Here is a 14,932-nt window from a genome sequence, read left to right on the forward strand (position 1 = left end):
CAACTCCATCACTTCCTTTCTTCACTGATGCTGACTTCCAGAATTCCTTAATCAGTCCTTGATAGATATCTGGATTGACAGTCAAAGCAGTAGACAAGCAACACTCTCGCAGTCCATGCATCATGGATTTGAATTCTCCGTGAGCAGCCAGAGGATCAGCCAAGATTATAGCCAGGTTGTGACTGTCAGCAAACTTGAGCTCTGCCATTTCAATCTGCACTCAAACAAGTCAAATGAGAAAATAATATATTTAAGCATTTAAATTTGGATGTAAACAGCCTTGGCCGTAAACAGTCTTGGCCGTAAACAGGTTGTCCGTAAACGACTTGGCCGTAAACGCCGACAGTTTGTTTTTCATCGATTAAGGCTTGAAAACATGTCGATTTGATGCGAGATTAGCATATTCCTGGTCGGAATTAGCATACCTTTGAAGCTATCGGATCAATTTCACCAAAACTCACGAAAAAATTTTAGAGAGAGAGAGAGAGAATTTAGAGGGTTTGCGGCCAGAATGAAGAAAATGAGGGTAAAAAGTTTTTGGCTGATCCCTTTTTCTTTATATACCCGGTCCAAAATATTCATGGACCGCAATCCACAATGATAAAGTCCAATACTCGAAAACCTTTATAAAAATAAAACATTTTGAGGACAAAAAATAGAATAGAATAATAAAAGGTAAAAATTAAAAAATAAAATAAAATGAAAATAAAAATAAAAAAAATAAAAATAAAAATAAAAGAAATTTTTCTAAAAACTATCAGATATTTTATAAAAATAAGAATAAGAAAAATAAAAAAATAAAAGTAAAATTAAAATTGAAATGAAATTAAAATTTGACGAGAATTTAAAACTAATTTCACCTCTTTCTAATACTAAAAATATTTTTTTGATATTGGGATCAAAGTTGTTAGACAACCATATTTCACTTATCGATACTTCTGTCTTCATGTCCATGTCTGGTCGATCGCCGATATTGTGGTCCACTTAAGCACGAAAGGTTTTGATAAATTTTTGTACTTAATGTAAGTGACAAGTCATTAGATCTTATGAACTTAGATAATATTCCTAAAAGACCATTCAGCTGACGACGACCAAAGATATTGTTGTCCACCTAAATTGAGCAGTGAGATCTACAGACAATCTATAAAATGTTCAATTTTAATTGTATTAGAACGCGTTTCCCATTTCCTAATATACCCCAGTAATCAAGTTCTTCCAGAATACTACTTACATCGGATGAGCAGAAAATTATTAAGGAAGAAGTTAGATTTAGAATGCATATGTTATACACTCAGGTCGGATCTCTTCCAATCACGCAGAGAGTGAAACATATGACTAACTAGAGTTTAGAGGGATTGAGAAGTAGAAGGTTGCATATGCTGTGTACGAGGTCGGATGGTAAATCACGCAAAGGAGACAGCATATGACTAACAGGTAGAAAGAATTGCATAGATAGAGGATGCAGAGAAATAGAGTTGCATATGTTGCATTCCAGGTCAGATCTCTTCCAATCAGTAGAGGAAGCAACATATGAATAACAGATAGAAAGAAAGAAAATAATTTTCTACAGACCTAACTTATCGGAATCCCCAGTTGCCCCGTCAATACCGGAATTAAGGACAGAGTCTGCACATCGAGGAAAGGTTAATCCACAGTTCTAGATATAGATATTTTTAATGTATCCGCAGATTTCCATGTATATCTCTATGCTCAACCTACCCAAGCGTCGTATTGTCAGGATAAATGGAACTATCTAGATCAAGATTTGTCAGGTCTCTAGATTCCTTAAGTTCATCTGATCCTAGTCAAGTCCATTTTAAAACTTTCGTGCCTACCAGGGCATCGAACACAGAGCTTAGACAATTAAACTTTTGGCATCTTACACAGATTCAGATTGTCTGTTATCACTTGATTATATCACTTCCCAGCACATCACCTACAAACAAAAACTATTAACAACATATTTTTGATTTTTTGATTTTCGAATGTTTTTGGAATATTTTCTGAACAAAATAAAACAGAAATAACACTATTTTTGGATTTTTTTAATTTTCTAATTTTTTGTTTGGGTTTTTGCTTATTTCTCCCCCTAAATTTGTGCATGGGTGAGAATAAAATTAAAATGCGCAAATTTAAACTAACCTAAAGCAAAAATTAGTCCTCAAAACGTAGCATTTTCAAAAAGCTCACAAGCACATCGAATCGAGCTTTGTTAAACGGCTTTGTGAACAGATCCGCCACATTATTAGCAGTGTGAACTTGTTCTAGCCGAATGAGCGAACGCTCATAACAATCTCTGATGAAATGAATTTTGATGTCAATGTGCTTGGTTTTCGAATGCTGGACTGGATTTTTAGCAATCTGAATCGCAGCCTCATTATCACAGAATATAGGGGTTTCTAAGTAATTCAAACCGTAATCCAACAACTGATGTTGGATCCATATAACTTGAGAGCAACAGGCAGAGGCAGCAACATATTCCGCTTCTGCTGTTGAGGTTGAGACGGTGTGCTGTTTCTTGCACTGCCAAGACACTAGCCGGTCACCAAGGAATTGACACCCCCAGATGTAGATTTCCTGTCAAGCTCACAGCCTCCATAATTACTGTCAGCAAATGCATATAAATCAAATTCAGAATTTTTTGGATACCAAAGACCCAATTTTGGGGTGGCTTTGAGGTACCGAAAGATTCTTTTGACAGCAATAAGATGTGAAAGTTTAGGATTAGCCTTATAACGTGCGCATTGACAAACTGCAAACATGATGTCTGGTCGGCTTGCAGTTAGATACATCAACGAACCGATCATTGATCTGTAATGAGTTTGATCTACGGATTTGCCATCAGTATCTGGAGTCAGCAGGCGTCTTTCGGCCATTGGAGTCAAGGCAGGTTTTGCGTCTTGAAACCCGAACTTCCCAAGTATATCGGCCACATACTTTGCTTGATGGATCAGGATTCCAGTTGATCTTTGTTGGACCTGAAGCCCCAAAAACATGGTCATTTCACCTAACGAGCTCATCTCGAACCTCTTTTTTATCACTCCTTCGAACTCTTTGCAAAGTTGTGGACTTGTAGACCCGAAGATAATGTCGTCAACGTCGATCTGATCTAGAATCTAATCATTACCCACATGCTTGATGAATAAAGTTTGATCGATAGTGCCGCGAGAATATCCATGTTCGAGCAAATGCTTTGTGAGAGTTGCATACCACGCTCGAGGAGCTTGATGTAACCCATACAACGCCTTGTCCAACTTGTAGACATGATTGGGAAGCTTCGAGTTAACAAACCCAGGGGGTTGATCAACGTAGATTTCTTCCTTCACTTTGTCATACAAAAAGGCTGTCTTGACATCCATCTGATAAATAGTGAAGTTCATGTAGGAAGCGTATGCAAGGAAGATACGGAAAGCCTCCAAGCGAGCCACCGGAGCATAAACCTCAGTGTAGTCAACACCCTTGATCTGTCTAAACCCACGAACCACCAATCTTGCTTTATTACGCACTATGACTCCGGAATCATCTTGCTTATTGAGGTATACCCAGCGAGTGTCAAGAGACTTTTTGCCTTTAGGAAGTTCAACCAGCTTCCAAACCCCGAGCTTTTCAAATTGATTTAGGTCTTCGTGCATGGCATCTACCCAGCTGGGCTCATTCAAAGTCATTTCAATGTTCTTTGGCTCTATTTGAGAGATAAAGCAAGAATAGAGACATGTATTAACATCTCCACTTTGGCTTCTTGTTTTAACACCATCACCCAACTGGCCACTGCCATTTTCGATCGGATGATCGCGTTGAATGCGTGAAGGTATCTCCTGGCTGATGTCATTAAGTGAAACAGGAAGATTGTGAATGTTGATAACTTCATCATCTGCCGAAGGATCCACGTCAGATGAAGCTGTCTCATTAGCAGGATCTGCCACAAACTCATTTGCAATTTGCTCAGGAAAGAGAAGTTCCATAAAAGTTTGAGTAACAGCGGAAGCATCTCATGACATGAACTCTCTTTCATCAGGAGTAAGAGGAGTGGCATCAGCATCTGGAGCATGTTGTTGACTTGGAGATTCTGGACTAGTAATTGGAACAGATGACTCCACCAAAGGAATCGCAGAAGAAACTATCGGCGGTCTGTATACAACGTCTTCGTCTTCATCTTCAGGTACAATCTTCGAACCAGAAGTAGAACCAGATAAACTATCGGAACACATATTGAACGATTTGAACAAAGATGTGTAATTAAACAACCAATCAGGACCCACTCTAGCATCTGTTTCATTCTCCTCCAGCCAGCGCACATCAAAGGATTCTACAATTTTCTTTGTTCTTTTGTTGTAAACCCTGTACGCAGTGCGAGCAGCATACCCCACGAAATAGCAGTCATCAGCTTTGGCATTAAACTTCGGGTTGGACTCCAGGTGAAGATGGGTACAAGGGCAGCCAAATACGCGGAAATGGCTGACAGATGGCTTGTGACCGTATAGAATTTCATATGGAGTCTTCATCTGGGCTTTGTTGATCAAAACACGATTCTGAACATAGCAAGCAGTGTTGATTGCCTCAGCCCAAAAGAAAACTGGTAACTTTGAATCACACAACATCGTCCTTGCAGCGTCTTGCAACTTTCGATTTCTCCGTTCAGCAACACCGTTTTGCTGAGGCGTGCGAACTGAACTGTATTGACGCACAATTCCTTTTTCTGCTCAAAAGTGATCAAGAACTGCATTCTTGAATTTTGTTCCATTATCAGTTCTAAGCGCCTTCACCCGATTATTTGTTTGGTTCTCAATCATCACGATGAATTTCTTGATCAGATCAGATACCCCAGCTTTGTTGTTTAAGAAGAAAACCCACGTGAAACGTGAGAAGTCATCAATCACAACTAGACAGTATGAAATTCTATTGATGCTTAGGACATTGACCGGACTAAATAAATCCATGTGCAACAATTGAAGCACCTGGCTGATTGAATTGATTTGCTTTGGCAGGTGTGGTTTCCTGTGATGCTTTCCTTGGGCACATGACACACACTTTTCAAATGTTATGAAGTCTCTTACAGGCAGGCCACGCACCATTTCGTTTTTAGCAAGACGATTCAGATTCTTAGCGTTAGCATGACCAAGTCGTCGGTGCCACAACATAGCATTTTGTTCTGAGACATTTGAAAAGAGGCAGGTGACTTGCTCAGGTATGTTACTATTCATGTCTATAATGTAAGCATTTCCATCCCGCTTTGATTTAACAAGAATCCACTCATCCGGAATGACAATGTCTGGCTTTAAGATCAGACACTCTTTATCAGTAAAATGCGTTGAATAACCCTTGTCGCAAATCTGAGAGACGCTCAACAAGCTGTGCTTTAACTCGGGAGCATAGTTGACGTTCTCGAAACTCAGCACTCCGTTTGTTACAGTTCCTCTCTGCATGATTTTTCCGCCTTCACCACCCGCAAAGGAAACGAATCCCCCATTAAAAGTCTGAATGTCGTTCATTTGGGAGATGTCTCCTGTCATATGTCGGGAGTAGCCGTTGTCGACATACCATGGTCTGACGACATTCCTCCGCAACTGTCCCTGCAAAATGAGCGAGATCATTTAGATTTGGGGACCCAGGTCATTTCTTTCCTGGGTGGACCCTTTACGATCACAGATTTATCTTTTAATCCTTTTGATTTTGAGTCATCATGTAAAACATTTTCAGAGGATGATGATGATTGGTTGGAAGATAATTTGGGCACCCACTGGCATTTAGGTTTCTTAACACTCACGGGTGATTTTGAAACACTTTTCTTTTCGGTTTGCTTTGAGCATTTGGATTTTCTACCAGAAGTGGTTGATGATCCAGATTCACTCTTTGACGAAACCGACCTTGGCTTAGCCGAGTTCGATTTTGGCAAACTGTTTGTGACTTTGTTATTGAAAATCTGTTTGTTCTTTTGAAAAACTGCCCTTTTCTTGTTTTGATTAGCCCTCCAATCATCATCTCGAGGACGAGATCTCGAAGACTTTCTAGTTAAAGACCTTCCTCGAGACTCGTTCTCTCCTCTTTGAGACAAAAAATGCACAAATGTCATATTTGGACAATTCCTAGCGATGTGACCAGCAGTACCACAGTTAAAACAAATATGCTTATTATTATTGTAACTGGTACTGCCTTTGTCTGATTTGCTTTCGTTACTGACACTCTTACTTTTTCCACAGGAACATGTGCAAGAATCAGATTGTGTGATAGGTGAGAGTGGATCCTGTTTTGTGATTGGTGAAGTGGATGTGCTTGAAACACGAACATCAAATTCAGGAACATCAGAATTATCAAACAAATCATCAAATATGTCAAAGAAATTTAAATCAACATGATCTGATGCAGAAGTATCACAAGATGTATCATGGACATTAACATCAGAAACAAAAGAGTCATTTTTTGAAACAAAAACATCAGGTTCAGAAACAAGTTTATTTTCAGAAACAGATCCTGCAGCTTCTTGCTTTGAGTGACTTAAAAATCGATCTGCATGGGAAGTAGAAACGTTAGTATTTTCGACATTAATACTACCTCCCGACACAAATCCATATTTAAGAAATGGCTCTCTATCCATTTCCTCTTTTGACAAAGGGACATTAGTATAGGTATGATTAAAAGGAGGAGGAACTTTATCATACCCTAAACCTTTTGACTGATTATTTTTGAATTGCAAATTTGTTTCTATCATGGATGCAACTACTTCACTTGACACATCAAATTTTCTAAAAGTAAAATCTGCATTTTCAAATTTGTTTTTCAATGTGTCAAGCTTAGCAGTTACCTCAGCAAGTTGTTCAGTTACATATCTATAATGTGCACTCTTAGTACTATACTCTTCCTAAAGTTTTCTAAAGTCTTTGGTTTTTGTTTCTAGTTCAGCCTTCAGGGGTTTTTGTCCTTTTCTAAGTTGATATCCTTCATATCTCAAGTCCTCGTTCTCTCTACGTAAAAATGTTATATGCTCAAGAAGATTGTTAACTTTATCAATGCATGTTTGAGAACAACAAGATTGATTTACCTCATTCTTTTCAGGTTCTGAAGTAGAAGATACCATGAAAGCAAACTGCAACTCCATCATTTCTTCTTCAGGATCCACTTCATCTTCTTTCACAACAGTATCATTTATTTGAGCCAAGTGAGCATTTTCAGGTCCTGAAATATTCAGTGCCTGAATTTGGTCCTCCCAGTCAAAGGATTGAGCAACCACTGCTAGATTGGCAGTCTCACTGTTGACAGCAGCATTTCCGCGACCATTTCCTACTGGAACCATTGTTCGATCATTGCTTACTCTTCTGTCTGGTTTGGGACACTCGCGAGCAAAATGACCCGGCTCGTGACAGTTGTAGCAACGCAACTTTCCCTTGTTAAACCCTACTTTCTTATCCGCATTCATTCCCAGTTATGCTTTCCTGTTTTCTTAGCAAATTGCTTTGCCCTGAACACTGCCATAGCTATTTGCCAAGTAATGTCCATTTCCTCCACATCCTCTGGATGAATTTGATCCAGGTCATCAAATGAGAGTTGTGGAGGAAGCTCTCCAGCTACAAAAGCATTGTAGCAATTAACAAGTCCAGTAGCAAGAGCTAAGTTCTCATCAGTTTCTTTGGAATGGGGAGCTGGAGCTATAACCGGTGCACTTGAGAAGGAAACAGCTTGAGGAACAACGAAAGATTGACTTTGTGGATGAGAAACAGATGTTGAAGCAACATGTGGTGCGACAGATGGAGTGATAAATGTTTGATTCTGAGGTTGTTGAACAACAAAGGCTTGACTTGGTGAACAGGTATAGGATGAAAAAGCATTATTTGAGGAAATTCCAAGATTCGCAGTCGAGTAGGAATTCACATGATTCATCTCTCGTTGCTTGTCATCAAGATCATAGGCTTTGATGATTGTCATTGTTTCAGCAAGACTAAGACGATTTAAATCTTTTGTCTTTTTAATAACAGCCACATTCATGTCCCACGACTTTGGAAGTGAGTTCAACAACTTTTTGTTTATCTCTGACTTAGTCAAGTAAATCCCAGTTGTACTCATCTCAGTAGTAAGTGCAGTAAATCGCTGCAACTGAGCTTCCAGGGTTTCTCCAACGACATAATTGAACATGTTGAATTTTTGTCTTAACATATCCTGACGGCTTTCCTTCATATCTTCATTTTCCTCGTAAACCTCTATCAAAGCTTCCCACAGTGCTTTGGCTGAAGTGTATTCTCTGAACCCTTGAGCAATATCAGGTGATAGAGCCACAATCAAAGTAGCTAGTGCCCTTTCTTGTTCTTCAACCTTTTCGAAATCATCATCAGTGTAATCAGCGTACAGCTTGTCAATTACTTGTCCATTTGGAAGATTCGTAGTGATTCTGACTGGTCCTTTGAGAATGCTTCTCCAAACCTTGAAATCTTTCATTTTGATGTAGTTCTCGATTCTGTATTTCCATTCTGGGAACCCTTCTGCAGATAACAATCGGGGAATGCGAGTGGTTGTTCCCATGATGGAATCCAATTCATGATGAAGTGCTTGACCTTGAGAATCCATTTTTTATATTTTTTTTAATTGAAAATGACTTGAAAAATAAACTAGAATGCCAAAACAGTAGTTTGCGGTCACACGATTACGACCGTAAACACGAGTTTACGGTCAACGAGGATTTACGGTTAATGGGAGTTTACGGTTAAGGAGGGATTACGGTCGAAGAGGGATTTACGGTTGAGGTGAGTTTACGGTCTAAGAGGGATTTACGGTTGAGGTGAGTTTATGGTCTAAGAGGGATTTACGGTTGAGGTGAGTTTACGGTCTAAAAGGGATTTACGGTCAATGAAGATTGACTGTTTACGGTCAATGAAGATTGACTGTTTACGGCCTTAAACTGTTGACCGTAAATGCTCAGAATTTGATGAAAACTCGAATTGTAAGCAGATCTGATCCCCTTATGTCACGAAAACACCAAATGCAGTCTTGAAGAATGATGAAACTGAACTCCTTTGACTGAAAACGTGATTGAAAGATGTTTTGACGCCGGACTTGCTTTGATACCAATTGTAAGGTCCTAGAAACAGGATCTTAACCAGTGATCAAGCAATCTAACAATCAAATAAGATGAGAAATGAGTAGAAGAAGAATGAATCAAAGCTTGCACACGTTTGTATTCAGAAAACGTCTGGTACAACTCTGACAATGACTGTAAACACTTTGGTTCATCAACAACCACTAACAGACACATACTGATCCTATATATAGGGAAAAAGACCTGACCGTAAACTAGACATGGCCGTAAACATGTTTACGGCCGTAAACACACTCTTGGCCGTAAACATACCAAAACACTTCTATTCCAAGACTAAATGACCTATACATCCAAAGCCTAGCCCAAACCATAACATGGACCCTTCAATTGACGGTGTTTTTGATTTCATCATGATGATTATTTATATTATCAACAACTGTTTGTAATCTAACATAATTTAATTTCTAAGTTTGTACTATTTTTAACTATTATTATTATAAATTAGTTTAAAAACAACTGAATTGGATTTTAGTTATTATAAAATATAGTTTTCAAACACCTTTTAGTTAATTCGATTCACCAATTTAGGTTCTTTTATATTTATTATATTTAATGTTTTCCTTTTAACTATGTTATATATATATATATATATATATATATATATATATATATATATATATATATATATTGAATTTTTTTAAACATTATTTGATATTTTACTTTAGGTTTTAAATTTACACTAAATTTTTAAGCTTATTTGATATATTAATATAGGTTATTTATCTTCCCTAATAAATGAAAATAATTTTGTCACATGTCACTTTCTCATTAACTTGGACACATGTCATTTTTTGGTATTTTTGATTAAATGTTTTTTCCATTTGTCATTTTCTCTTTTTTTTATCTTTTCTTAATTAACATATCATATTTACACCTCAATTAATAATTGTCTTAATTGAAAATAACCAATAAATTACAATATTAGTACTCATATAAAATTTAATATGTTTCCTTTTAAATTCAAATTTTAAATTTTAAATTTCAAATCTAAAATTTTAAATTTAAATAAATTTTTGTTTAAACTTTCATATTTAATTTTTTGTTTTATCGAACTCGTATAATATACGGGTCTTACACCTAGTTTAACAATATATTGAAGTTAACAAATTAAGTACATCATATTGATAAGTCACAAAGTCTTTCATTTATAATAATGTTTACTACTAAAAATATATTTAAGTTAATAAATTAAGTATATTATATGTAAATATGAAGAGTTACGAGTTTCAAACGAATGTGGAGAAAGAAAAAATTATCCATTTATAATATAGTATGATAAAAGGAATATTATACATATCATTAAAGCCATGATAGCATACATTCTTGTTCATGCATTGAAATATGTTTCTAGAATTTTCAAGTTTGGATGAGATGTTTTGGTGTCTACACGCTTCGGGAGTGTAAACGTATTGACCGTATGCAATTATTGAAAGCATCAAATTTTCTTTATGTGAACCATTTACTAAATACATGACATATAAGTTGGTTCAACAACCGTCTTCAACTTTAAATTCACTGCTCTCTCCCCCTTTATAACCATACGTCCTAGGAGGTAGAATAGCATCCTTATATTCTGTTTGCAAGATACCCATTGCAGCATGTCAAAGTTGACAAGAACCTAGAGAGACTTCAAACACAAGGTGGCTTTGTTTTTGAAAGAGTATAATGAGAAACGAAAGCTCAACGACAGACTGGTAATCAATAACAAAGTTTTTCCTGAATCCATTCAACGGGAAAAAAGGGATAATTTGAGGCATTTAGAGATGTAACATCTTCTCAAGTCAGGAATTCGGCTACATGATATATTCTGAACAAAATTTTACGGATAATGTTCTTATAGAGTCTCTATAAGAGGTTTTTGCATTAAGAAGAAAAGAAGCATCTCGAGGCCTTTGTTTATTTTTATAAGAAAATATAATGTTTTAATGTGTATGTAATGTTTTTGTCTTATTATAAGTACATAAAATATTATTGTTAAAGTCTAAGTAAATACAATATTTTTGTTTAAACATTTTTTGCATATGAACTTTTAAAAATTTGTTTATAAGGTTAAATTAAACAACATATTTTGGAAATCAATATATTTGAGCCCATATTTACATGGATCTGTCTCCTACTTATAATTATATTAAAAGTAATAGTGTTAAATTTAAATGATATTCATAAAATTAACCATTAAAAAATTTGAATTATAAGGAAATAACCCATTTTTTGATTTTACAAAAATAACCAACACATATAGCATGTAACATTTTGTACTATTTGTAGACTAACTTTATTCAATAAAAAAGGTTTATTTTCTAGAAAAAAGTAACTTTCGGACAACCCAGACTGAATTTCTAACGAGAAAACTATTTTGAAGTTTCAAGAAGGTATTTGGTTTCACTAAAAATAGTTAAATTGACGTAGCAAATGGGGAGTAGATATGACTTTAAATGTGATATTTGATTAAAATTTTGATCATTTTAGATATTTTAATATAGTTATTTAGAAAATGAAAGATAATTTTTTAAAAATATTTGACTAAAATAAAAAAGTACACATTATCTATTTTTTTTTTAAAATCGAAAATGTCTTGTTCGGACTCATTGGTATTTTCGGTAAAATAAAAAACGTCGGGTCAGATACATTTATTTAGAATATAATGTGGTAAATATCCATAAATTTATCGATAATAACAATGGGTTAAATACATAATCTTAATGAGAATTATTTTAAGGAAATACAAATGATAACAATATATAAAAATAAATAAATAAAAAACAATAAAAAACAATGGGTTAAAAGATAATCGTTATAGTAAATAATCTTAATGACAACTAGGTAAGAAAATAAGAAATTACCACCGGATTTTATGCATTCGAGGACATAATCGGCGCTGATAACATCGAAATCGATGACGGAACCAGGAAACTTTCGAATATCCGTGATCAGCTCTGAAGAGACTATGAAGTTAAGGAGCTTCCGGCGATCGCGACGGTAGCGCTGTAGCAGAGGAGAGTCCATATTTTGAGAGTAATTTGGGATTCTCCGCTCACATGTTCGGAGTGTACAACCAAATGATGAAAAGGGGAAAGAAAAAATTTGGAGACGCGCGAAGATAACAAATAACAAACGGCGGGGGTAATTGGTAATTGGGTATGGCCGGATTCCTTGACCTTTTTCAGGCTTCTTTTTTCCTTTTCTCTCTCTTTGAACGGTCAGCTTACAATAATTATTAATAATTATACCACTTAAAATAATAGATAATATACCAAAAAAGATAGCGTACTTTTAATTTATTTTAATTACTAATTAGTTTAAGGAAATACAAATGATAACAATATAAAAATAAGTGTATAATGTTAATAAACTAAATAAAAAAGAAGTCATCTCATATTTGCTTTTAAATAATATCATATAAGAAATTAATACAAATAAATAATTGAAATAACAAAATACATATTATATTATTAATAAAATAAAGACAAAACTTCAAAAATGGTCCATGTGGTTTCAGAAAATCTGAAGTTTAGTCCCTAATCTTTAAAAACATCACATATGGTCCCTATGGTTTCGAAACTTTTAACAAATGGTCCTTTTCGCTAACTCCGTTAGTTTTTGGCCGTTAAGTGAAGGGCATTTCCGTCATTTTACTATTACAGGGACCATTTATGAGTTTTTGTTATTTTAAAAAAAACTAAAAAAATAATTATTTTAATGTATAATGGCTCTCTCTCTCTCTCTCTCTCTCTCTCTCTCTCTCTCTCTCTCTCTCTCTCTCTCTCTCTCTCTCAAACGGAATTTTCATTTGTTATCACCTTCTCATCTGTTCACTGATTGACGAAGGTGACTGGAATCAAGACAAAGCATATACATCTCCATAGATTGTTTCAGTCGATTTTTTTGGGTTTGGTTTAGATTCGGGTTAAATCATCTCCATCTTCATAGATTTTTCTAGGTATTAAAGGCGACTAGAATCAATTCCAGTTCATCAGATTTCAGTTTTGATTACATCTTGAAGGTCATCGGAGTTCATTCTTCCTGTTATTGCCATTAATTTGGAGATTTTTAGGTATGTTTCTCGTTCGATTTGAGCAAAACGATTGACCACCATCCTGGAGAGAGAACGCATTGGGCGGGAGGAGAAAACTCTGAAATCGATTCTTGTACAGAGACGATTGAGCCTTTAAATAACCCAAAGGAACTCCTAAAAAATTGATTAACGGTTGGCTTCTTCTTCTTCATGGCTTCTTGGAACTTAAAGGAGCTTCGGTACTGACCTAAGAGAACCCACTTTTATATAGTATACTAGGGTTGTGTTCTAAAAAATTACAATTCATCTGTTTGTAGCTCCAAGATCTAGTCTCATTCAACCATTCTGATATTGATTCTGATGTCACTAGTACAAAAGTGACCTACGGTCACACTTTCCGAAAAACAGCCTGTGACACTTTTTATTAAAAGTGTGGCCAAAGGTCACTAAAAAAATTTAGAGACTGTTTTTGGATACATTTAAATTAGTTTGTGTGGCCATTATATAGATAATCAGAACTTTAACCACACTTAATTATACTAAATGTGACAAATATTAGTCACACTCGAACACTGAGGCCATAGGTCACAATCAGCCACAGATATCGATCAAGATTGTCATACTTTTTTTATGAGAGACAATAGATAAACGTATTGTCACATGAGTCAGTTGCATGTGTGTCTATAACCTGGTTCCTTTTTAGCCACATAACAGACAAAGTAGCTAAAAGGTGATACATATGGTCACACTAAATATTTATGTGTCCATAGAGCGGTTCTGTATTAGTTGTACTTAGTAAACGCAAGAAAACAAGTTAGTATTGGTTATTTATGGTCATTTACTTTTTATTAGGTGTTTCAAAATATGATGAATTGGCTTTGAGAAGAAACAAATATTGTGAGTGTAGGTAGCATTTAGTTATGATTACAGTTATTATATGTGTCTATATGTAAATATAGTTATAAAAGAACAATAATTTCTTATCGGTATAATTATGGGTCGTTTATTGAATATGTTACTATATTTATGTAATGTTCATTCTGGTTGAACTATTGTATTTGTAAATTTAAAGAATAGTCTTCATAAAATGAAAATTTGTTGATGTAAAATTGAAATTGTTTCCTGGTTAAGTTATTATACAAAAAAATGATAATTTTAGACTTTTTGGATGACTCGTAAATTTAACTATTTTTTTCTTTGATATCATTTGGCAGAATTAAAAATGAACAAAAAGGTCAATCACGCCATTTTACAAAATTACATTGCTTTATTTGCAATTAAAGGGTTATATAAATTAATGAAAAAAATTGAATGACAGTTTTGTAAAGTTACCTCAACAGAAACAATTTCTGAAAAAACCAAAAAAAATAATAAAAATAATAAAAACAAAAACAAATAACAATATAGTTGTATTGAATAACAGATATAAGAAAGGACCAAATTGCCCTTTTTGTCATCTATTCTTTTAATTGCACCAGATCATACACCATTAAAAAATGAAAATAATACAACTTTCTTTAACAGAAAAGTATGATAAATAAATGAAAAGAATACAACTTTGTCTAACATTGCATAACGAAAGTACATTGATATAATATGCAGTTTATGTTATAACATGTCATCTACCATTACAGTAAAAAACTGAAAAATTAACTTTGTGTTATAACAATATTACACCAGAAAAGTTTGATGGTATAATATGGTAAAAAGATATTCGGTAAAATCTTTAGTTTTTGGTTCAACAAAAGTTTTATCCCATTCAATGAGTTTCCAGCAAGGGGTCCGCCCAATTATGCCTTTTGACTTCACCCATCAGATTATCATCTATTATTGGT

At 34.9% G+C, this 14,932-nt stretch overlaps 1 long non-coding RNA gene across 1 annotated transcript; it reads right to left on the minus strand.

Annotated features, from left to right (window-relative positions):
- Nucleotides 1-10,358: 10,358 nt before the first annotated feature.
- On the minus strand, nt 10,359-12,254 carry LOC145116628 (uncharacterized). The gene is made up of 2 exons (XR_013712231.1): nt 11,926-12,254; nt 10,359-10,889 (listed from the first exon to the last, which is right to left on the minus strand). It is a non-coding gene; the product is annotated as an uncharacterized LOC145116628 (long non-coding RNA).
- Between the last annotated feature and the right edge of the window lie 2,678 nt (nt 12,255-14,932).

This window comes from Lactuca virosa, chromosome 5, assembly GCF_052849685.1.
Source record: "Lactuca virosa cultivar CGN04683 chromosome 5, Lactuca_virosa_CGN04683_v6, whole genome shotgun sequence".
In the NCBI taxonomy this organism is placed as follows: domain Eukaryota; kingdom Viridiplantae; phylum Streptophyta; class Magnoliopsida; order Asterales; family Asteraceae; genus Lactuca; species Lactuca virosa.